This window comes from Patagioenas fasciata, chromosome 1, assembly GCF_037038585.1.
Source record: "Patagioenas fasciata isolate bPatFas1 chromosome 1, bPatFas1.hap1, whole genome shotgun sequence".
Classification (NCBI taxonomy): domain Eukaryota; kingdom Metazoa; phylum Chordata; class Aves; order Columbiformes; family Columbidae; genus Patagioenas; species Patagioenas fasciata.
In genome coordinates, this window is record NC_092520.1 from 137,841,866 (window position 1) to 137,864,832 (window position 22,967).

At 40.3% G+C, this 22,967-nt stretch overlaps 1 protein-coding gene across 8 annotated transcripts in view; it reads left to right on the forward strand.

Annotated features, from left to right (window-relative positions):
* Positions 1–22,967, forward strand: part of SOX5 (SRY-box transcription factor 5) — a 657,930-nt gene that overhangs the window by 307,909 nt on the left and 327,054 nt on the right. For 7 of the 8 annotated variants that reach the window (XM_071815743.1, XM_071815738.1, XM_071815734.1 and 4 more), the window contains one exon: positions 6,282–6,443. The exons of the other annotated variant lie outside the window; for it this stretch is intronic. The gene's annotated coding sequence lies outside the window, so the exon portion shown is untranslated. The remainder of the gene's footprint in view (positions 1–6,281; positions 6,444–22,967) is intronic. 8 annotated transcript variants of the gene reach the window in all.

Here is a 22,967-nt window from a genome sequence, read left to right on the forward strand (position 1 = left end):
TACACCAGAAGTTGACGAAGAACTTAACGTCGACCATTCTATGGTTGTTCAGTATTTGAAGCAAATTGGAAAGGTGAAAAAACTGGAGAAGTGGGTGCCTCATGAGCTGACAGAAGACAAAAAAAAATTGCTCTTTTGAGGTGTTGTCTTCTCTTATTCTATGCAACAACAAACTATTTCTCGATCGGATTGTGATGTGTGATGAAAACTGGATTACATACAACAGCCGGCAATGACCAGCTCTGTGGCTGGATCCAAGAAGAAACTCCAAAGCACTTCCCAAAGCCAAACTTGCATCAAAAAAAAGTCGTGGTCTGCTGCAGGTCTGGTCCACTATGGCTTTCTGAATCCCAGTGAAACCATGATATCTGAGAAGTCTGCTCAGCAAATCAATGAGATGCACCAAAAACTGCAACACCTGCAGCCAGCATTGGTCAACAGAAAGGGCCCAATTCTTCTTTATGACAACGCCCGACCACATGTCACACAACCAACGCTTCAAAAGTCATACAAATTGGGCTACAAAGTTTTGCCTCATCTGCCATATTCCCCCGACCTCTTGCCAACTGACTACCGCTTCTTCAAGCACCTTGACAACATTTTGCAAGGAAAACATTTCCACAACCAGAAGAATGCAGAAAATGCTTTCCAAGAGTTTGTTGAATCCCTAAGCAGAGATTTTTACTCTACAAGAATCAACAAACTTATTTCTCATTGACAAAACTGCATTGATTGTAATAGTTCCTATTTTGATTAATAAAGATGTGTTTCAGCCTAGTTATAATGATTTCAAATTCATGGTCCGAAACTGTGATTTCTTTTGCATCAACCTGATATTTAAGTATGATCCTTATCTTTTTAATGATTGGGTATTTACAGTTCCACTATGCACACTGGAAGAAACATATTAATAACTATGAAATGGCAAGCATTCCTGACTGAATAAGTTTATTTGTTTTACTTGATTTGGTTTCAGTGACAAAACAGGGTACCTTGCCAACACCATGCACGCAATTTTATCATAAAGCTTACAATACGTAATATGTCTTGTAGAGCCTCATAGTTTTGAGATTACTTGAACGTGCGAGAATCTCTACCTTCACTTATGTAAATTTTTACTTCAAGGAATTGCAGTGAAAAACTTGAAAATATGCCATGGAGGCACCCTAAAGAAGCAAGAGAAAGAGAAAAACAAAAGGTTCTCAAATGCATCAGAAGGCATTTGTGTATGTTTTAGGGTCTTTTTTGTTTCTAAGCATCACTATGGCAAATCTTATGATTTTAAGTAGTAGACTGATGACTTTTGGATGGTTGGGAGGGGTAGGACCTAAACTGTTGAGCAGCTTCATTTAAATTTGATCCCGGGAACAAGAAGTCATGCTGAAGAGCCAGCAGTCTTTTGCATTAAATTTTAGGGAGAACAGAAAGCAAATGACATGGAGTGTAAAACAAGTACTTAAGTAAACGTTTTAATCTCACTTGGGGCAGCTTGACAAAATAATTTAAACATACCACATGCACATGTGTCTGCACATAATCATCGTCATCGTCATTTGCTTTTGTTGTCAGCAAAATTAAGCAGCGGAGCATTTTATGGAAGGTTGTGCTTGCAATTTGGGCAGCCTGCAGTGGATCAGCTGAGCCGTGTTGCTCTGCAGAGCCCAATACTTTGAAGAGCAGCCTCTGCGTGTGAGCAAGTACCTGCTTTTACACTACACAAGGATCAAGGTCTCAAATGCTAATTCTTTGGTTTCACCTGAAGGGGTGGCTTTGCCAAATTTTAGCTTATCTCTGCTCCATGGTAGAGCAAAAATGCTGTAGGATCACTAGCAATAGTGCTTTCTAGAAGTAACATCATACTGTAATCCAAAACAGAAAAAGAGATTATGTCCCAAATTGGCTTGTATTCTGTGCGAAAGTTGGAGTGTTTGAGCAGATTTGCTGTTGGGATCTTTTCTGTTGAAATGGAAGAAGCAGGAGCAACAAAAATTCACATCAGTGCATTATCAATTATTTGTACCATTAGTGAATGTGAAACAAAATTAAAATTACTAAAAAACTCCCCACAAAATAACTGGTTGACTGTAGGGACAGCAGGTAATTTCTTCACTTTGTGAGCAAATTTCTTCCAGTTCAGGAAATTGAAGTTTATTTTCATTTTGATAAGAATGGAACATCCATTCAACAGACAATAAAAGCTGTTTTAAACCTGTTAAATACTATGAAATAGATGTGTACAGCTAATTAAGGTATGTGTTGAATAGTAATTATGTCATCCTGAGGGATTTACAAATAGAGTCTAGTTAAAATTTGATTCAATCTTCTATCATTCACAGAAGGTGCAAATTATTATTCATTTAACATGCTCTGATTTCAGTTCTAAAAGTAATCCAGAAAAAAGGGAGAGGGATTTCTGTTTTATCAGCATTGTTTAAGAACTAAGATCCTTTAATTATTGTACTGTACCAACAGTCTGCTACCAACTTAGTGAAGCAGTCATGCAGCTTTGAAACTAGCAGTTTACTCTCCAAGCAAAGAAAGATATAAGAAAAAGTGTTTAGTCAGCAAGCAAATACACCAAATTGTATGTTTTGGCTTTTGTTGGTACTCATGTTTCTGAGCTGCACAAACAGGAGTCACTTACACAATACCTTTCAATCAAAGGCATCAAAGCAAAGGAGACAGATTTCACAAAAAAATAAAAAAAAAAAAAGAAAAGAAAAAAAAGTAAAAATGAAAAAAAATCTCCATGGGATCCAGTCCTGTCAAGCTTCTGGAACCTCTTTCCAGGCTTTTTCTTTTTAGGTAATATGGGTAGACTCTTGGTCTTTACTCCTTTGTGTAATTTCTCCTCATAGTAATGAAGAATCGAGTAAGATTCCTGATCACCTAGTGAAAGTATTATAGTTTGTTTTACAAGGAAGTTTCTTTTGATGACTTTAAAAGAAAGGATTTACCTTGTTTCTGGATTTATAACACCTAATTGGTAATCCCCAAATTTTCCATTAAAGCTGGCCTAAAATGGAAAAAAAAAATAAAAATTATGTCTTGGCATGAAAACTGTGTCTTTCAAAGAAATTGTGGCAATTCATAAGAAACCAGAACACTCCAGGAGCTACAGCGGTAGTGGTGGTGTGGTAGAAACAGGTTAAGTTTCTGTTCTGCCTTATTTGGAGGTCCAGCCTCTCTAGCAACTGGGACTTCTATTCTGCACATCTGAGCTGGCACAGAAATTTTGTTAAAACTGAGATATTTTATTGTTGATGGGTTTTTTTGTTGCATGTTAGTTATTCAAGGAGGAAAAACTTCCCACAAAAAATTTTTATTAAACCTAGTCCTTCCATTAAAAAAACAAAAAGAAAACAAAATCAAACATACTCATATTACCTAAGATACAAGACATTACTCCATTTGTAATCCATGTGGTTGTGTTGGCAGTTATTGTTTGGGCTTTTTGGAAAGTAACTTCTGGTATGCTTAGATTGGATATATTCGTTGTGTGGTTTTATTGGAGAAAGGTAGATGCCCTGCCCTACTCTTTTTTTAGAGTACGTGTTTTCCTATTTATATCAGTGGGACTAATTATGTATAATGAACTGCTTTACTGGAATGAAGATCGTGTATCCTGCCCTACTTAATTCCAGCTAGTACTGAGGAGCAGCCACCTCTGTGCTGGTGCACAGTGGCTGCCCAGCAGCTCTCAGAAGCAATGGGCAATTCTTTAAGTTGAGCTTAAGCAAAGCTGCTGGACTTCTTTGAAAAATATACCCAGAAGTAGAACCTAATTTGCTGCGTTCTGATTTTGTCTTTCTAACTGAAGTGGCGTTTTGGAAAGGTCAATAAAAGGACCCGCGTTATCTTTGGCGGGTTGGGTTAAGGTTTTTGGAGAAAGATGTGCTTGACATAACTGGTTTTCTCTGCATGTCTCATCATATTTGACACAGCTGCTCGTTTGCAGTATGATTTGGAGTACTACCCACTGAAAAGCCGTGATCCTAATTGTCACTTGGAATTTGGCAGGAAACTACCATATTTTTGCTTTTTTTTTTTTCTTCACCTGCTTTATGGACCTGGGTAATATTGTAACAGAAGTGGAAAGTGTTCCTAGTTCTTAGCAAGATAAGAAAATGTTGTTTCTTATCTGTGATTTGAAAAGACATGAAGAGTTAGTGAGGTAGAGATACATGAAAACTATTGCGTGCTTGGTAGGAGCTGCAGAGGAGGAATCTCTCACTGATGGCTTGTTTCAGTGTAAAGGACAAGAAAGAGGGAGCTTCTGAGTGAAGGGAGAGGACTGGAAAAAAATCTGAAGTACAATCAGAGGAATTTGTTAGTTTATTTGCTTAAAGAGACAGGTGCACAGCTTTGAGATGGTTACTGAAAAGAGAGCAAGTCAAGAGCAGCTTTAAATACTTGCCTGCTGTTGATGCTTCGGGATTTATAAAAACCTGTAGGCTCCTTCAGTCTTTGAAGACAGCTGAGGGAAGCGAGGAGCAATAGGCTCTGAGCCACCTGTGATTTTGAGGGATTGCCTGGAAATACAGGGCAGGCTGCTGGTCCCCAGGTGTAGCTTCGCTGGGACTTGCCTTCTCTTCCCACCTGCTGCAGCGTAGCTGTGTCAGAGAGGGAGGCACTTGTGCTGAAGTGGTGTTGGGAAGGTTTTTAGGCTACACCTGTTCTCCCCAGCCAGGAGTTAGCTGCTTGCAAGGTGATTTTTCTCAGCAGCATATGCAGGAACTATGGAGAAAGGCAAAGTTTGATTTCAAGACACAGAATCCATGTGTCAGGCTTGGTGGCAAGGGCTGGTTTGGTCAGTGGCCACTTAAATAAATTCTTCTCCTTGCCAGCCTCAGTGGATTTGTAGCTGATTTTCATCTGATGTGAGCTACAGGAGCTGCTGGCTACCTGGCCTGCACTGTCATTTGGGTCAGGAGTGGAGCAAATGCCCCAATACCTACCTGTCCCTGCCCTCTTCTGCAGAAATCAGAATAAAGCTGTCTTAGGTGCCTTTTTTGTATTACAATACCAGTGGATGTCACTCTGGTAACCAAATACTGAACTATTTTTTCTTGACACACATTTTTTTCTTGCGTTTATTTGCACATCCTTTCCCAATTGGCGAGAAGTGCATGTCCTGTATTGAGAGGAATAATGGTCTCATGGGCCTGGGAACGCGGGCTATGAAATTAGGCCCTAAAATTCATAAGTGTGCGCTAACTGTTGGAGAATAGCTTGTATTTGTTCTTGATTAACTAGAATATATTGGAAATATGTGGCAAGTCTTTCCCCTGTTAGAGTGAAGGCTACAAACTTAACTAGTTTTAAACGTAAAAGCTGAAATTCTTCTATATTCAGGTGATGCAAGAAGTTGAAGCTCCATGTAAAACAGTATTGCAGGGTGCTGGTGTGCAGCCTGAGGGGAGTCCATTTGGATTTTATGGAAGTGAACCCTTTGCTTTCCACAAATAAATAACATGAATGAACACCAACACGGGTTAGTCACTTGCCCAAAAGGTGCTACAGAGTCTTTTCCAGTAAAAACTTTTACAGTGGAGTCAATTGCTATGAAGTCTTTGACTCTACTCTAAGGCTACTGTCATTTAACTGCATGCACTGAATCACTCCGTTGTATCATAGAAGGATAACTTCAGGTTTGCAGTTTCATTATAAAGCAGGAGGACTTTTCCAAGAGGGTGGTGTCGCTTTAGGGCAAGGAGATGAAGAGCTGTTCCACAGAACTTGTAATAGGAATAATGGGAAAGGACAAGCTTGTCCTCACATAGGTTGCCTTCTTTTGCAGGCAATAAGCAGTTCAAAGTTTTGGAGCTGCACATTTAAAGCTTAGATCTTACTTTTGCACTGAAGAGTGGAAGTAGCTACAATAACTGGTAGTGCACATAAAATCAGTGGTTGCTGAACTTTTAATAGTAACAGATTTCAAAAATTACATTCTGGAGCTGGTGGAACATTTGAGGGATTTATTTCTAACAGAATTTGCATTCCATGTAATTTGGATTTAATGACTTGATGTAACACAGGCGAAAGGGTTTCTGAGTATGTGACTCTCCTTTTCCATGGCACAGTAGGTATTTCATCTTAATTTTTGGTTGCATGCAAAGAAATCAATATGTAAAGCAAAACTGAACAGATACTTAAAAGGAAATCATCAGAGAAGTTGAATAATCATTTAGGGAGTTAGTATTTAAAGCTGGCATATATTTCTGAGTGGGAAAGAGCTTCAGAATGGGGCAATTTACGAACCACTTCTTCCCCCTTAACAGCTGATTCAGAGACAGCAGGTGTGTAAGCAGCCCCTTGGAAAGAAGAGCAAGTGTGGTTTGTGACAGAATTGAGTGGAGATGATCCCAAGCTGAAAGTGAAAAAAAGGATCTTCTTTCAAGTTCATCGAGTGACCTGCAATTTTATTCCAGCACTTAACACAGGTAAGAGGCTTCTACAGAATCTGTATTTCTCAGGGTGTTTTAATATGTGAATCCTAACCCTTACTCCTCGGTGGCTTCTGGTTTTGAAAGTACTGATGCAGTGCCAGGTACCAGTACCAGGTTTTTGGGAGTTTTGTTGGGCTTTAAGATACCTCTTTTGGCAAAATTGAGTCAGAGAGTCATGGTGCACTTGTCAGTGATCCTACAGTTAATGAATGCATATGCGGAGTGTATCTGAATTTGAGAGTAAAAGAGGACTGTTTCTTAAATCTTTGTATCTCATTTCCATGTAAATCAGGAGAAATTTGAGTTAAGCAAGAGGTCTACATCAAGGTGGGAAGTGTTGGCTCTTGACCCCTTGCTGGAGCTGATTCCTGGAGTAAATCTGGTCTGAAACTGTGTTGCTGTTACAGAATATACATATATATATATACACACATATATATATATATATATATATATATAACAAAAACAAAACAACAACACCAAAAAAACCCACAACAAAACAAAATACAAACAAAAAAAACAACCACAAACCACAACAAAAAACAAACACCAAAACCAAAAACCATTAAGAAATTCGAGCATGCCTTTTGAAGTGTTGTGTATGAACACTAGAGATTTGTCTGAGAGGGAGACTACCTGCACCATGTTGGCTGGACCAGTTGCAGGCAGCTGTGTGACAAACTGACATGGAGCTAATGGGCAGAACCCTTCAAGAAGGCAATGAGGGTGGGAATGAACTCTGTTGCAGATGCCCTCCCTGAAGCTTCTTCCTTGCTCCTTTTCAGTTTCTATGGGCTTTTATACTCACTCTTAGGCATGAGGTACCAGGTTCCTAGGTAGACTTGTGCTTTCCTACTTTCTTTATACTGGATGATTTGTACAGTCCGTATAAAATGCACTGGCATGCGAGTTACTTGAGAAATCATGTTGATGGGAGTGGGCAACTACCTCTGTGTCTGCTCACTGGAGGGATGATGTATTTTAGATCATGAAAACTGGGGGCAGCTTTGCTCCATCATCATTTCATTGGGGGCAAACAGCAAGAAACTATGCAATTCTGTTCTCTGTGGCTTAATTTCAGTCAGAGATAAGTCTGCAGGGCAGTAATATCCTTCTTCCACAGCTAAGGTACCCACAAGGCCCCTGTATTAACATGTAGGCCGTGCACTGAATGTATGCAACGCATCCTATACTGACCCCCCCCTACCCTCCCAGAGTGCTTTCGTAAGTGCCTGCGTGATGCTGAAACACAGCAATATGTGGCTTCTGCTGCCAGAGAAGACCAACCTCAAAATGAGGAGCTGCCTCTGCAGCTGCATGGGCAGTGAGAGCTGGGGTGATTCCACGGGACAGCAGCCACAAAAGCTGCTTTCTGACAGATAGTGCCCTTAATCATCAGCCCTAATGAAGGGGTTCTGTCACATTAAAAAAAAAAAAAAAAAAAAGAAGAAAAAGAAAAAAAAAAAGGAAAAGAAACTGAGGAAGAAAAGGAGAAAATAAACAGCCAAGAAGGAGAAAAGATGGGAATAGTTGGGATTATCTCTGTGCCGTCTCTCAGGTCCAGTGACAACACGACTACAATGGGTAGCTTTCAGGACTGCATATGGTCTTCCTTCCGAGGGAGTTGATTAAGCGACTCCGGATGAAATTGAAATCCTGTGATTTGACCTTTGTCTGGCCTGGGAGGGCTGCAATTCGCATAACAATTTCCTTTTGTTCTTTGTTTGGAGTTATTAATCCAACATGAGCCTCGAATTAATCAGGGGTAGTGCGTTGTTACATTTCTAATTCACAGCTCCACTGCTTGTGTCTTTTTTAATTAAGGCCGAATGATAGCAGGCCTTAGCCCCTGATTGCAACACTTACTAACCACACATTGAGGGATGAAGAGGCTAAATAGGCAGAATGAGATTACTTCAAGGTTTCGCTTAATTGTTTTCTTCCTTTAAGTAAAGAGCACTGAATGAACATTGTTAATGCCAGGCTGGGAGTATTTCTTTTATATGTGTGTTATGTGCGTGTGTGTATATGTGCGTACTGGGGTGGGGGAGGTTACGATGGGTGCACCGAGGACTCAGAGCTCTAATGGCTCAAGGGTTTGTAAAACTGAAGCCTTTGGTTATTGATTTAAACCATTCCTCCCACCTCCCCTGAGGGGCAGGGGCAAGGGTAGAGAAGGGAGGAAAAGAGCTGAAGAACATTAAGTTAGCTGCATGGATTTCCTTGTATCCTGCATGAACACGTTTATTTATGTTTGTTTGGATTTTGTGGTTTTGTTGTATTGTTTTTTTGGTTTGTTTTTCTATTTGCTCATCATTCAGAGGTAGAAAATGCAGGAAGATTGAAGGATATCAGAGATTCTAAAGAAATGTATTGAGAGGCATAGTTCTCCAAAGCCTGGGAGTGGTAATAATGGTAATAAAATAAAGACGAGCCAGTTGTGTCACACACCAGATTTTGCTCATACTGAAGGATGTTTGAGTCATGTTTCAAAAGCTGTTTGTAAATTTGTATTGTCAGAGCAGTTTGGAGCCACAAAGGCGCAGGTGCTACTCCAGGGAAACAGTGTAGATGATCTCAGTTAGATTCATGCTGGAGAACTCAGCCTGTACCAGCCACTTGGGATGCTGGAAAAGAACGTGCACTGAGTGGCCAGCCTTGCAAACATGTATTTGCAAAAACAGTTCCGTTAGCTTAAAAGAAATGATAAGCATGACAGGATTCGGGATTGCGGGATCAGTCCTGTTGTTTTGGCCTCCTGTGGTGCAATACATGGGATATGATTGTTGTGGAGAAAGTTTAATAAAGTCCCAGTCCTTTAGCTGCTGCTTATACTGAAGTCTCACAGAATGCAATTTGTGTTGTGTGCCTGCAATATCAGATAGAGCTCTGTAATTGTGGGAAACTAACTGTTCCTGAGTTATTTCATCCATCCAAGGAACTGAATGGATGGGGAAGTGCTGGGAAGAGTTAATGTTTCTGTGTAAAACAGCAAGCCAGTGTTAATCATACCACGCTGCACAGATACAGAGCTGCCGGTCTGACTCTGGCACGGGATATACAGGGCAGCAACACTGTTCCTGCTTTTCTGAATTCTCCATGCGTGGTGGCTGCTCCATGCAGGATTATCTAAGAATGCAATGATAAAACCTCTAGATAGATTCAGCATAAGTAGAGTATAAGCTCTAAAGGAGAAAAATGCTTCAGGTAAAAGCTTATTTCTGTGCTTAGAAATCTAAATCGTTAATTGAGTCTGCTTTTTTAGATGAACCTGAAAAGAACAGGCTATATGTTCAGTCTTCCACAGAAATGTGTGTTGTATCTGGAAACACAAACAAACTAACACACAAATCTTTAGATCTGACCTTCAGTTTCTGCAAGGAAGTACCAGTGACTCCATTTCTTTCTATGCTCAGTTAAGTCAACACAGGATTTACACTGAATTAGGTTCACGGGTTCAAAGCTGTTTTCTTGACTTTCCTGCTCTTTTCTTAGGTGCTGCCTGATCCTGTGTGTCGGGATACTTCTGGTAGATTGCCAGCTCCCGTGCAGGGAGAAGTAATAGGATAAGATGCTCAGCATTTATTTGAGTAGGGCTGCCTTACTGGCAGTTCAAGCACCTTATACATAATTTTGTTTTTCAGAACCAGTTTTGATGCTCTTGCACTGAATAACACCTTATTCTGCAACTACTCCTATTGAATCAGACTTTACATGGAGATAATAGTATTAAGCATGAGTAAGCACATCAGAATCAGGCCATCAATCACTTATTGTTGTTTATTTCCATTTAAAGACTGAATGCTTCACATTTGTCCACCTTGTTCTCTTTTTCCTAGAAATCTCTGCACACCCCAGGGTATGTTTGTTTATAGCAGACACAATTCCAGAATTGAAGCCTACTTTCAATGCTGTTCTGTGCCTTAAATTTGTGTGCTGCTTTTTAAAATTATTGTTTGAATGCTCACTGTCATTGATTTAAAGGTGTCATATTACCCTTCCAAGGGGGCTAGGGGTAAATTGATACCCCTGTATGTTTTTTGTATGAGTGTTTTGAATACCATCTTAAAACCCAAAGTCCAGCCTATTCTGTCTCCTGTTTAAAATCTCATGGCAGTGGTCATTAGAGTGGATATATTTGGGGTACTTCTAAAATCTGCTTATTTTCCTTATTCTCGTAGAGCATAATGTTAATAATTAATGTATTCAGCAGTGGTCCTCAGCAAACTTATAATACCATTTAAGTGCTCTGAGATCCTTAAAGATGAAAGAAGTTGTATAAACAGATGGCAGCAGTATTATAATGCCGCATTGGATGGTTAACCCTAATTTTAAACTGTCTTGCAGGACTTTGTTATGGTACTTGGTTCTAGCTCTCTCTCGGAGGTTTTCAACGTTCGGTTTGCTTTCTCTGTAATATGACATTTCTGATTCCTTTCAGTTACTCTGTGGTGGAAGTTAGGCTTCTTGCCATACTCACGAACCAAAAGACTGGGTTGTGGTACCTGATAATGCTTTCCTGTTCTTGCCCAAAGTGGCTGTAGTTGCATTTATCAGTAGTTCTTGAATATTTCCAGCTGCAACACTCAACAGTGATGAATCCACAAATGAATAAGGAGTGAGTTTTGTTGTGGCTGCTGCTGTTATTCCTCACAGTTTTAGAAAATCTGTTACTCTTTATGAAACATTTCTCTTGAGATCAAACCTGCCCTGAACTCTCCTCTCCCCTCTCCCCTCTCCCGTCTCCCCTCTCCCCTCTCCCCTCTCCCTTCTCCCCTCTCCTTCCATCTCATAGGCATGGGGATGTGCTCCTCATGTTTTCAATGACAAGCCTCCCTTGTGCAGCAAAATGCCAAATTTCAGCAGCAACGTGGCAGTCGTGCCACTCCTTCACCATGTGTGGATGTGCTGACACTCCTTCTTGAAATCAGTGGCAGGTCAGCCCCGGCCTGTTGTATTTCTCTGCTCTCCCCTTTCGGACATAAGGTGGAGATTACGATTAATGGTCCTTTGAGTTGCTCAGCGCTCCTCCCTCTGTGCTGTCTCCCCGCGATCCCCCTTCCCGTGCCCTCCCCTCTCCCCGCGTCAATGGGAGCCTTTGATGTTGCACAAGAGAAGACTGTTGGCTAACAGTCTGGAGGCTGCTTCGTTTGAGCTAACCACCACATGAAAACAAATGCGATCCATCATATTTCATTAACTAGCTGCCCCCTGTTCGGCTGCCCTTTTTTGATGTCAGAGCGCATCCTGACAGAAATCAGAAAGATATGTGTGATTAAGACCAGTAATAATAGTTGGAGCATTGTATTGTAAATTACCTTTCTGGGCCCCGGTACTTTATCAGCCCCACTGGCCTTGGCTTGGGTACATTTTTGACTACTCTGTATATACAGTGTATTAGCGCAATGGAGATGATTATGTGGCCTGTATTTGAGTCATTTTTATTTAAGATGCCAAACAATAAGCTGTTGATTGGGGGAACAAGAGGCGAACAATAATGTTCTGTGTCACATAATACACCACCATTTTCCAGCTTTGCTTTAGAAGGGCCCTCTTTATTGTTTTTGTATAAAAATGGTTCTTAGGAGGAGGAATATTTTGCTGAGGTATGTCATTATTTTGCAAATTTCTATTATCTCATCATGTTGTCTTCATTGTAAATTGCAGCTAATTAGGAACCTAGTTAGAGCCCCAGCTTTGAGGCTGGCTTTTTTGTGAAAAGAGCCCACCGATTACCGCACTACAAGAGAGGAAGGGAGAGAAAAAGGAGATTAATCTGGTTACCTAGGCGACACTCGCTTCCATCTGCGAGGAACAATACATTTTTGTTTCCTTGGCTCGGTTCAGATCTGTTTTGTTTAGGGGGAAAAAAAGAGGGAGAGGGAGAGAGAGAGAGGAGAGAGGGAGAGGGAGAGAAGGCAGCCCCACAACAATGCTGGACTCTGTCTGGCCCCGGCTTACCCACTTCCATCCCTCTGCAAGTTCGGGGTCTCGAGGGAGTGGGAAGATGAAAGAGATAAGCTCCAAAGTTGTCAAAGGTCATAACCTTGCCACACAAAGCCAGCAGTTTTACTTCTAAATCCCCTTCTCCCGAAAAGCACTTAATGAAATAATATACTGTGCTTCTCAACACCCTGTAGTCTTTATTAAGCAGCAAGGCCCGTGAGATGGTGAATTTAAGGAGTCGGTTAAAACTTCTGACTAAACAGTCGCTGACTCGGAGTGTCTACAGTAGATGTGCTGGGTTTTGTTCTGAGTGAGACAACTTTTCTTCCACTGTCTCTTGTTAGCAGTATTGTGGCTTCCCTGACGTATGTTTTATAGCCGCCTTCACACAAAAGGCAGAGGTCTGTGAAGGCAGGGCAGTCTGATTTTTTTTTTCTTTAATTTCTTTTCAGTTACCTTCACAAGGTCATGGTTTAACAGATGACAGCGACCTGTATCTTTCCTGTTGTGCATCAAACTATTAAACACTGGCACAGCTTTTGCATAGGGTAGACAATGCAGCCACATTATTTACTTCTTATTTTGGAGCAGCTTGCCAGAAAAAGGACAGAGGTAATAACCAGAGCTGATGGAGCCTGGCTAAAAGCTTAGAAATGCTCACGAGCTCTTGAACTGAGTTGGCTAAACCCACAGCCTTTCAATAAGCATAATGCTTTCTCCAGGTGTTGTGTCATCATGTATAATGTTTTACTATATGGTAGCGTTATGTATGATGACATAAAGTCACAAAAATGTCGAAGTTACCTATTTTAGCTTATCTGAGCTTTCCAAACCTGGACTGTGCTGATTAAATCAGAACAAGTATCAGGTTAACAAAGCTGAACCTCTTATTCTGCATTGCTCTGAAGTACTGTTCTTACATTTTCTTCCTCTAAAGAAGCTTCTAGGAGCTGCTTCAGTGATGGTACATTGTTCCCTCTGACTGGAAATGACAGTCATCATGTTAAAAAACTACAAATATTCAGGAGTAAAGAATAAATGAAGGTACGACACCTTTTTTGAGGAGGGAGCGTGAGTCGTCTTGGAATTGAAGCCATTTGAATTTCCAGTTCTGCCACGCGCTTTCTGTGGGATCTTGGCCAGTTCATTTGGCCTATTTCTGCACCAGACCTTGACCTATAAAGTAGGCAAAGCTGTATTTCTCTACCATGAAGGATAACTTGAGCCTTAATTAATTCATAAGTCAGGGTGAGTTTGAGATGCTTGGATGCAGAGCTCTGTATAAATGCAGAACATTTAATCCTTACCTATTCTGTTTCAATAAATGACTTGTTGGGTACACCTGAACCAGTTCTTCTGAGAAGAACTCTCAAGTGAAAATTAAATCAATCATACTTGACTTCGTTAATTGAAGAGGCTTGCTGAGATGTTTTGCAGACATTTGGATGGAGCAGTTGTCACCTCACAGACAATTAGCTGTCATTTTACAAGCCCTGAGGAGAATGTCCTCAGTAATTCTGCAACACATTAAGATGAAGCAGGGGAAGAAAAATGGTTATATGTTATCTGTGTGCAACGCAGTTCATATTATTTGAGAGAAAGATTGGGAGAGTAAAGTAGCAAGTAGAGACTGTTAGCAGTATAAAGAAAGGAAGAAGAATATTTTACAAGCTGGTTTAAATAGCTTTTTTTTGTAGTTTAGTAGCAATGTTCATTCTGAAGCAATCATTAAGAATCCACCAAAATTGTAGGGGGAGGTGGAAATCTTAAACCATTATTAGAGAACCATCATGACTCCACATAGCAAGTTAGAGAAAGGTGTTACTTTGAACTGCAATAATGCTGTTTGGAGAGACTCTAGGGTTACCCTTCCTATTCATAGAGATGAGCAGGGAGGGGGCATTTAATAAGTTTTGTTGGCCTGCACTGTTTTTACATCTTGTGGAAAAGGTTGACAGTGATGGAGTGTGGACGGAACTCATTACTTGTTAAACAGACATCATAATGTGAAAAAACAAAGTCATATTACTCCTACTGGGATGTGCTGTATATGCGTTTAGTCACCAAAGAGCATTATCTCCAGCTAGGAATTATTAAGGCAAGAGAAAAATAAATGCAATGTCAGTTTAAGTGACTGCTAGGGAGAAACAAGGGTTTGTTTCAGTTTGATACAGTTTCACTTGGGCTCAGAAGATAGGGAATCAAGAACTAAAAAATAATATTTTTAGAAAATAAAATCCAGGGTGGCCCAGGCCTGAAGAGCTTTGCTGAGTCTTGAAGCTACAGAAGGATCTTCCAGGAGAATTGTTAAAGTTTCAAGGAAAGATCAATGTCTGCCTCAGGCCTGGTATGAAAACTGGAGCATTTGTTGGCAAGTCTGTGCCACTGTCATCATCACAAGGAATTCTGCTTCTATTTATGTGTTTCTAATATGCACTGAGATCCATTTGATTTTCTTGAAATGGAGAAGATCTGTTATTCCAAGGAAGGGACCTGCAAAAGACCCCACTTCCTCTTGTGTCCTGGCACCGTTGCCAAGGTCTGCAATACTGTATAGTGGTCTAGATAGACCCTGTTTACAGTTGAGACTTCTTAATGCCCCAGGCAGCTGGTGTTTTGGAGATGATGAAGGTGACATACTCTGCACTGCAACCTGCAGTCTCACAAGCCATGGCACCAGTGGACTGCTGCCCACCTCACACCAGCCTGGAGCACGGGATAGGGACAGATTCCCAGAGAGGAGTTCCAGGACCTTACTCCTGGTGACTCTGATGCTTCCCTGGAAGGTCTTTCTGTCTTTGTTGCTAATTGGTGTAAAGTCTGCTTGGGTCTGTCAAATCCGACAAAATGAAACCCAGAGGGGGAATATTGCTGCAACCTCACATTACAGCTTTCGTGTTGCATTCTGGAGGAACACGGACTGTCATCTTGAGCTGTTAGTCTGGAAGTTCCTCAAAAGGTTTCTATTCGGGCCAGTCCCTTATCAGAGCCAGTTTAAGAAATTTAGCTCTTAAATTCCATTTCTTTTGAAACTATTTTTTTCTGGGTTGTGTAATGGTTTCCCTGCGCTTCCAGTCCATTACTGTCAGTTCTTTTTGGGAATGTCAGATTGCATAAAAGTTGATATAAACATTCAGCAGAGCTTGAAGCAGCCCCTGAATGGATTCTGTCTTGGCAAACCTACTCCTTTACCAAAACAACTTCTGAATAATCATTGCAAGGACGAAGATCTGTGTTCTTTCTGTGTTATTCTGTAGTAAAGAATTGGTAATGATTTTTCGTATAGGAGTTTGAGGAGATGTGAAGAACTCAGAGGGACAAGATAAAATAGTTCGTATTTCTTGGTCTAGCCTTTTTTTAGACAATTTTACCTTCTCTTTCAACTTAATGAAAAATTTTCGTAGGAGAACAGGATGTGTTGCAAATGTGCAACCAGTCTGCCACATAAGCGACCCCACAACTAGCCACCAGCAGTGGAAATTTGGCTGTTTAAACCATAGTTAGAGTCAGAATTTAGGTTGGAATGAACCTCTGAAAGTCATCTGGCCCAACCCTTTACTCAAAGGAGGGCCAACTTGGAAATTAGTTCAGGTTGTTCAAGTTCTTGTTCAGTTTCTGGGCATCTGTCCAATGCCGTACCACCCTCACTATCAGTAATGATTTTCTAAATATCTAATTGTTATTTCCCTTGTTATTATTGTTCTAGTTACCAATATAAGGTGGATCTGAGAACATTTTCGTCATGTTCTAGGACAATGTGAAATCTTGTATCTGTTTGGCAGAGGGAATTTACATGGTACAGGATCGAATGTTAGTGCAGCTTTGGCAAACAGGGAAGATGCTGGATCCCCAGAGATGACGAAATTATTGGTGCATGGTGACTGTCAGAGAACCTGGTGCTAATGAGTGACCACCTCTCTGCCTGCCTCTGTCTCTCTCTCATAATACAGCTCTCTCTTTTCTGACAGAAGGAAGGAGAGGAAAAGAGAGTGAGAAAATCCTTCTGTTACTCAGGCGGCAAATACAGCATAAGAGACCAGTGTGCTATATACACGTGAGCTGTAGACAGCCATTTGATTTATCCCTTTTGAGGCCACACCATGTAAGTGGCTTGACTGGGGGCAACCAGAAGAAGTTCAAGGAAACGATTGCTGATCACTTTTACTTCTTCCTTACTTTATTTTTATCCATGGATACCCAGTGCCAAAATGAGAGGACTTCTTCCTTTGTGAGTCATTTTTGTTTTCTCTGTGAACAGGGAGCTATGTTTAGATTCTTGTGACTGAATAAATTTCCTACAGATTAGAACTTTCTTTAAGACAGGCCCTATCGTGTGGGCACTCTGTGAGACTGTTTCTCCGTTCTACTTCAGCCCTACTTTCTGCTCCTTCAAAAGTGAAAAAGACAACTAGAAACAAATTTTGAAGAAATATCCGTGGTATAAAGGGTTTCCCAGGTTAATATGAAATCAGCAGAATAACTATGCCTTCGTCTGCAAATGAAGTTGTTCTCTATTAGCTCTTGAGAGAAGCTGACAGATACACCCTCTATTTCTTCACGAAACATATGTTAGAGATCTTTGAAGAGGACTTCAATACAGTGCACAGAGATTTTATTGGCTGCTTCAATAATATGCTTTGGTTCAACAGTCCGTAGAATAAAATAGAAGTATTTTCAGCAAAGATTCTTCAAAAATCATAAATTAAAAGTCCCAAAATGCAAACTTGGCATCATATTCATGGTATTATCAACTAATATATCCTGCATCCCTTTTTCTTTGCCTTTTTGTTTCTGAACTTTTTCAGTGCCTTCAGCTGATGCATTCAGGGCATTAACATTAAATTTCAAAATTTAAGAATTGAAGCCCAATGAAAATCTAATGTGATCACTTGATTCGAGGAGTTGCAGCTTTGAGAGAAGCACGGACACTGGAAGATTTGTGAATAACGGAGGGTGAATCTCAGAAGAGTCAGAAAGTCACTTCAGGTTTGGTCAGTTCCTGAAATCTTGAGTGACCATCTGTACAGCTGAGGCAGTTAAACGGGTTTTCCTATGAGCTTGCTAGAATTTTGTGTCTTGCTTATTGTTTACCAACATCCACATATTTCCTGTAATAGATGATGACAGAAGGGGCTTGTTTTCATGGAACTACTATGAACTTTAAAAAAGAAAAAGATAACAGAGAAGTAGCAGTCAATTGAAGCTTTTTTGCAGTAGATATTTCATGGCACTCTAGTAAAGTCCTCTCCTACAGTGGTTCTCCTTGAGCAGGTTTACAGAGCCACCCTCTAGCTGCAAATCATTTTTTTTCTGTCTCGGAAAGTTGCACCTGCAATAATTAATGTACAATGAATTAACTGAGTGAGCAGGGAAAAAAAGTGTTTTTCTGTTCATTGCTCTCTGTTTGTTGCATACACTTTTGAGAGGTTTTATTCTCTTACTGATCTCACTAATATTTGCTTGTGTGCCTGACTGTGTGTAGGTCAATAGTTGGCAGGTCTGGGGTACCAGTTAATGTCATTCTTGCTGAAAACACCCTTCTAGACAGCAAAAGAGGAGTGCAAAACTAACAAAAAAGAATGTAAAACATAGGTGTTTAAAGTATATACAATATTTACCAGGCACTCTATTTGAAACATTTTATATATGTATTTATTTTTAATTGAGCCATTTAAAAATGTCAAGTTGATTGGCTTCCTTTCAGAGGATTGTTCGGTGGTGTTTTCTTTACTAGTGCCCCCTGTGGACCTGCATACACTGGTTACTCTTTCTTCAAGCTTTCAGTCTGGAACTTTTCATCGCATTGATGAACAGTAATAAAATCAAAAAGAAAAGGGAAATGGAGGGACTGATGGACTTCCACGCTTTGAAAAGTGACATTGTAAATCAGATTTAAACAGAAAAAAGGGAAGAAAATTAAGATTTGCAAGTATTTTTCTTTGTCAGCTCTGCCTGTGTGTGGTGTTACAAAATTCTTCAAACTAGGCTGATTGCATACATTGAATTTGGTAATTTAGTGTAAAAATCAGGTACACTATGCACTATTCTCCATACTTTCTCAACTCTTTCAGCCATCTCATGTATATTCTGGCCTTTAAGGACAGTCTTTCTATAGAGAGTGCTTTGTGGTATGTAAATCTTTCAGCAGTTAGATGAAGTCTTTGGCCAGCAAGTCAATAAAACTTGCTGTGAATCTGCACATCTTTTATTGCATTCAACTTTTATGCTTCCAGAGTGAAGATGATTAAGTTTTAAAAAGTTTGGAGAGCTTGACTTTAAACATTGTTGACAGCTTCAGGAATCATTGGGCAGCCTGACATAATGTTATTCATGATGAGAGAGCTGTCAGCACAGATCAGAAGTGGTACCAGAGAGAAATGTAAGGCGATATTTTCACTATAGTATGTGGGGATTTAGCTATGCAACTTCTATTAATAATGGGAGTTTTGCAGCCAAATCCTCAAGCATCAACCCCCCCAAAATGCTGAAAACGTGCCCCATAGTATAGCTTGAATTAAATTTTATGTTGGCTGTTGTTTGGACATTGAAGATCATCGTGTCTGAGCAGTGGCTCTGGTTGCACTTTCCTTCAGGTGCTGCTGAAGAGTCGGGAACTGCAGTAGTGGATGGATAGAGACAAACCGCATGACCAATTTGTGATCTCTGTCTCTTTTTGTGCATTTAAGCATCAGCAGATACATCTGTCTCCCAACAAATGTGCCATCTTTGGGCAGATCTGATCTATCAGTATTTATATACTTTTTGACTGGTCCATCAGGATTCTGTTTTGCGCATTGTACTTGCACGGCGATGCCTATAGTCACATTTGTCAGAATTTCTGAGCAAGCTTCTCTTTGGACCTTTCTTTTCCTGAGTTACATTCTTGCTGAGTTTCCAGCATACTGAGTAGTGCCTTGCTCCAGACGATGCAAATGACATTAATAACCAGCCTGGAAAAATCAACGTGAGCAAAGGGGTGAGATGTTCTTCTCTGTAATTAATTTTTCCTCTTTCTCCTTTGCTCTCAAAATGACCAAGGTTGCACAGGCCTTGGGTCATCAGGCAAAGGAGAGGTATGAGTCTTTATGAGAAGTGCCTCAGCTCGGGAGGGCAGCTCGTTCTGTCATTTGTGGTTCTGCCCATGTATGTGGGGGCCAGTGGAAGGCTTTTGGGAACAACTAGCAAGCCTCAGTAATGGGGGCAATCCACAGACTACAATGTCTGAATTTGCTCTTAAATTAGTTAGTTTGTATTCTTATGCAGGTTCTATAGAAATGCGGAGACTTTGGGAGCTTTCCTCTCTTGCAACAGCATGGGAGAAGCAAGGAAAGCAAACCAGTTGAAAAATATTTTGTAATTGGCATTGCGTGTCTGAGTTAATATATTTCCATGACAGAAACAACCATGCCATAAAACTGGGGCTGCATACTGTTAGAAAGCTCACTTATTTGGCTGCAGAACTGGCCAGTAAGTAGTTGTAGGTGTTGACTAGAAACCTAGCCCCAAACTTAAAGCTTGCAAGGAGGCACAGGTTCACATTATCTTTAGAAAGTAATTTTTTTTAGGACAGAGACTATATCTCGGTCAAGTGTGTGTTATATTTTGACTGCGAGTATAATATAAAAAGTAACAATGACAAGTTCAGGATTTTTTATGGACACTAAATCCTTGTTGTCTAAATGATTCCATAGCTTTTTTTCCTTTTCCTTACATTTTCTTGCTCATTAAATTTTGATGCAACTATATGGGGGGAGAGGGGGGGAAGGGAAAAAAAAAGAGGAAACATAATGTATTAATCCATCAAAAGCTGTGCTGAAAATGTTTGCATGCTTCTACTGAAAGGTCTTCCACCTCTATTTTAAGCCGCAGCCTCAATCCACTCTTGTTTCTGTTTACCTTTAGAGTATTTTCAGTCATTGTATACTTATAAAATAATTAGAATGCTTCAAAAAACACTGTTTTTATAAAGCCAAGGTTTCTATGGTATGAATTCTTCCCAGCTGTGATAAAACACTTTTGAAATTAACAGTAGCTTGATGAGATCTATATGGGACTTTGTAAACAGGAGCAACCTTTGTGCTGCTGTAGCTGAAGTTACCTCAGCACTTGTCACTGCAACCTGAGTTTTCATGTGATTGTTTCAGCTGTCCACGCGTCCTCTGCAGTGATGTTTACTGTACAAAACGTCAGATTTTGAGCACACGTCTATCAGATTTAAATGTAAAGCACTTGACTGTTTCTTTTCTAATTATTCACCCTCAGAAGCTGATTTTTCTCTTTATATAATTATGAAGATTTCGTTTTCTTTTAAAGTATTTTGTTACACTCCCTGGTTGTTCCTGATGTCAGTTACCTTTGGTTTTGTATGCATGTCTCTTAAATATTTCATCGAGGCTTGATCTGCAAGGTCCGGAGTACTTACCTGATTAAATGTAAGTGCTTTGTAGGATCTTCAGTGAGAGTGCTGGGGCAGAACCAAGCCCTGTAGCAGAGCCAGGGTGAGCTTTAGGCTGAGGGCTGGCACTTGCTACTCCTGACAGCTTGGGACCTGGGGAGTCACTCTTTGTTGGGGTTTTACCTCAATTTACTCCACTGTAACGCAGATGTGGGAAATTTTGCGTCCCTTTCTGTGATTTTATTTGGTTAATCAACTGATGCTTGAAAAATTCTTTGAGTTCTTACAGAGAAGTACACAGTCTGCATATTTGTACTTTGTGTATGTGTGTTTATAAGCATGCAAAATATGTATTTATTCCAATTCGATGTAGTGATAGTCCCAGCTTGAAAGTAGTCTCCTGCAGATGTACTGCAAAAGGACTGAAAAAAAAAACCTTTTTAATGCATCAAACACTGTGATGTGCGATCCACGTCCCATCCTGTAAGCTGTTATGATGCTAAAACTTGGAATGGCCGCAGAATGCTGGGTAAAAATCCTCTTTGTCTGTGTATAAGCACTGAAGGCAGTTATACATGTTTATGCTGATTATGAACAGGTCTAGTCTGTATGGCGTTTTAATTCAAAAACCTTTTGTGACAGACTTAAAGTGTTGTAAAAATGTAGATACAAAGGAACTTTTTGTCCCCTAAATGCTATGTTTCTGCACAGAATAAGGCTGGGTAACCGCTGATTCTTGAAAAATGGAAGTATGGCATCCAAGCCTGAACTGTGTCATGAGATCAGCCACAACTGCACGCTATCACAAGGTCTGAACGCAATCTAAATCTGGCATTACCAGGTGTCTTCAGGTTTATAACACATGTTCAACCCTGTACTGACACGGGATAGACTGCTGGGATTCCTGAGGGAACTTTGCCGCCTCCTGTCTGTGAGCTTCTCCTCTCTTTGCCTCTCAAGAGATGTGATATGAGCACTTGAGGATCCTGGCCAGAGAAATATTTTTGCTGTGTGGTTTTTTGGGGTGAAGTATCAGCTGCCTCAGCAATAATATGTGTCACAAGCGGAAAAACTCACTTTGAATTTCCATTTTATTTTCAAGGAGAGCTGGGATTCAGACTCTTTAAAGACTGGAGGGAGCAGCATGTGTATTTCTTTTGAATACTTTGTTGCAGACTGTTTAGCTGATCTCAGTTTTCCAGGGTATATGAGAAAACAACAGGATGATAGAGATATTCTGATTGCATGGAGCCCCTGGGCTATGGTGTTCAGCTTGTTACATTGCTTCTCATATCATGGTTTTGCTCCTGTGTGATGCCAGATTGCCAAGACAGCCTTAAGTGTCAGGAGATATTCTCAAATTTCATGTACCTGGTTTTAGTCCTATTAGTCAGCAGTGTACTAAAATTCCTGACTTTATTTTGGTTAGTGTCCAGATGAACAAGGAGGGTAATTCTTCCATGTACATTACGCTGGGTTACATGGCAAGGTTTGTTTTCTGTAGGTTTCTCTATCCTCCAGCAGAACTCTGCTGTTGTACATGAATTAATGCTTTGGCTTGGTTGGGTTATTTGGGTGGTGTGATCTTTGAAGGCAATTCTGTATGGTTAGTCCACTTGCAATTATTGAAGTCAGACTGGATGTGTCTTCTGTTGTCGAAGGAGATACAACAACTCTTTTCTATTTTCCCCAGAGACCAAAATGACTGTCTGAAAAAAATGATTGTATTAATTCCAGATGAACACAAGGGTCTTTCTAATAATTAGAAGTTACAATACATTAGGCAACAAGGAGTTTCTGTTGTTGATTATCCCCTGTTCAGCTTTTGATGCCTTTCTGCTGCCATCCTGATTACCCAGTTTATTCAGATATTGACTGGAGTTTGTCCAGGTAGACCAAGCACTGAGGTGAGAAGGCTTATCTTGTGGAGCAACTTACTTAGCATCTCAGTCACTGAGGTGATGCAGGTTCTTTGTACCATATATATTAATTTTCTTTAAGCCCTGCTTTAAGCCCAACTTGTATCCAGCTAATAATTCAATAGACATTAATTGTTATAGTCTGGCTAAGAAAAGAACACACACAAGGCGAGTTTTTAGTATTCAGTTCATATTGGTGTACATGAAAGATAACCCCCACAGGGGCTCTGTCTACAAGCACTAGGGACTTCTCAGAGG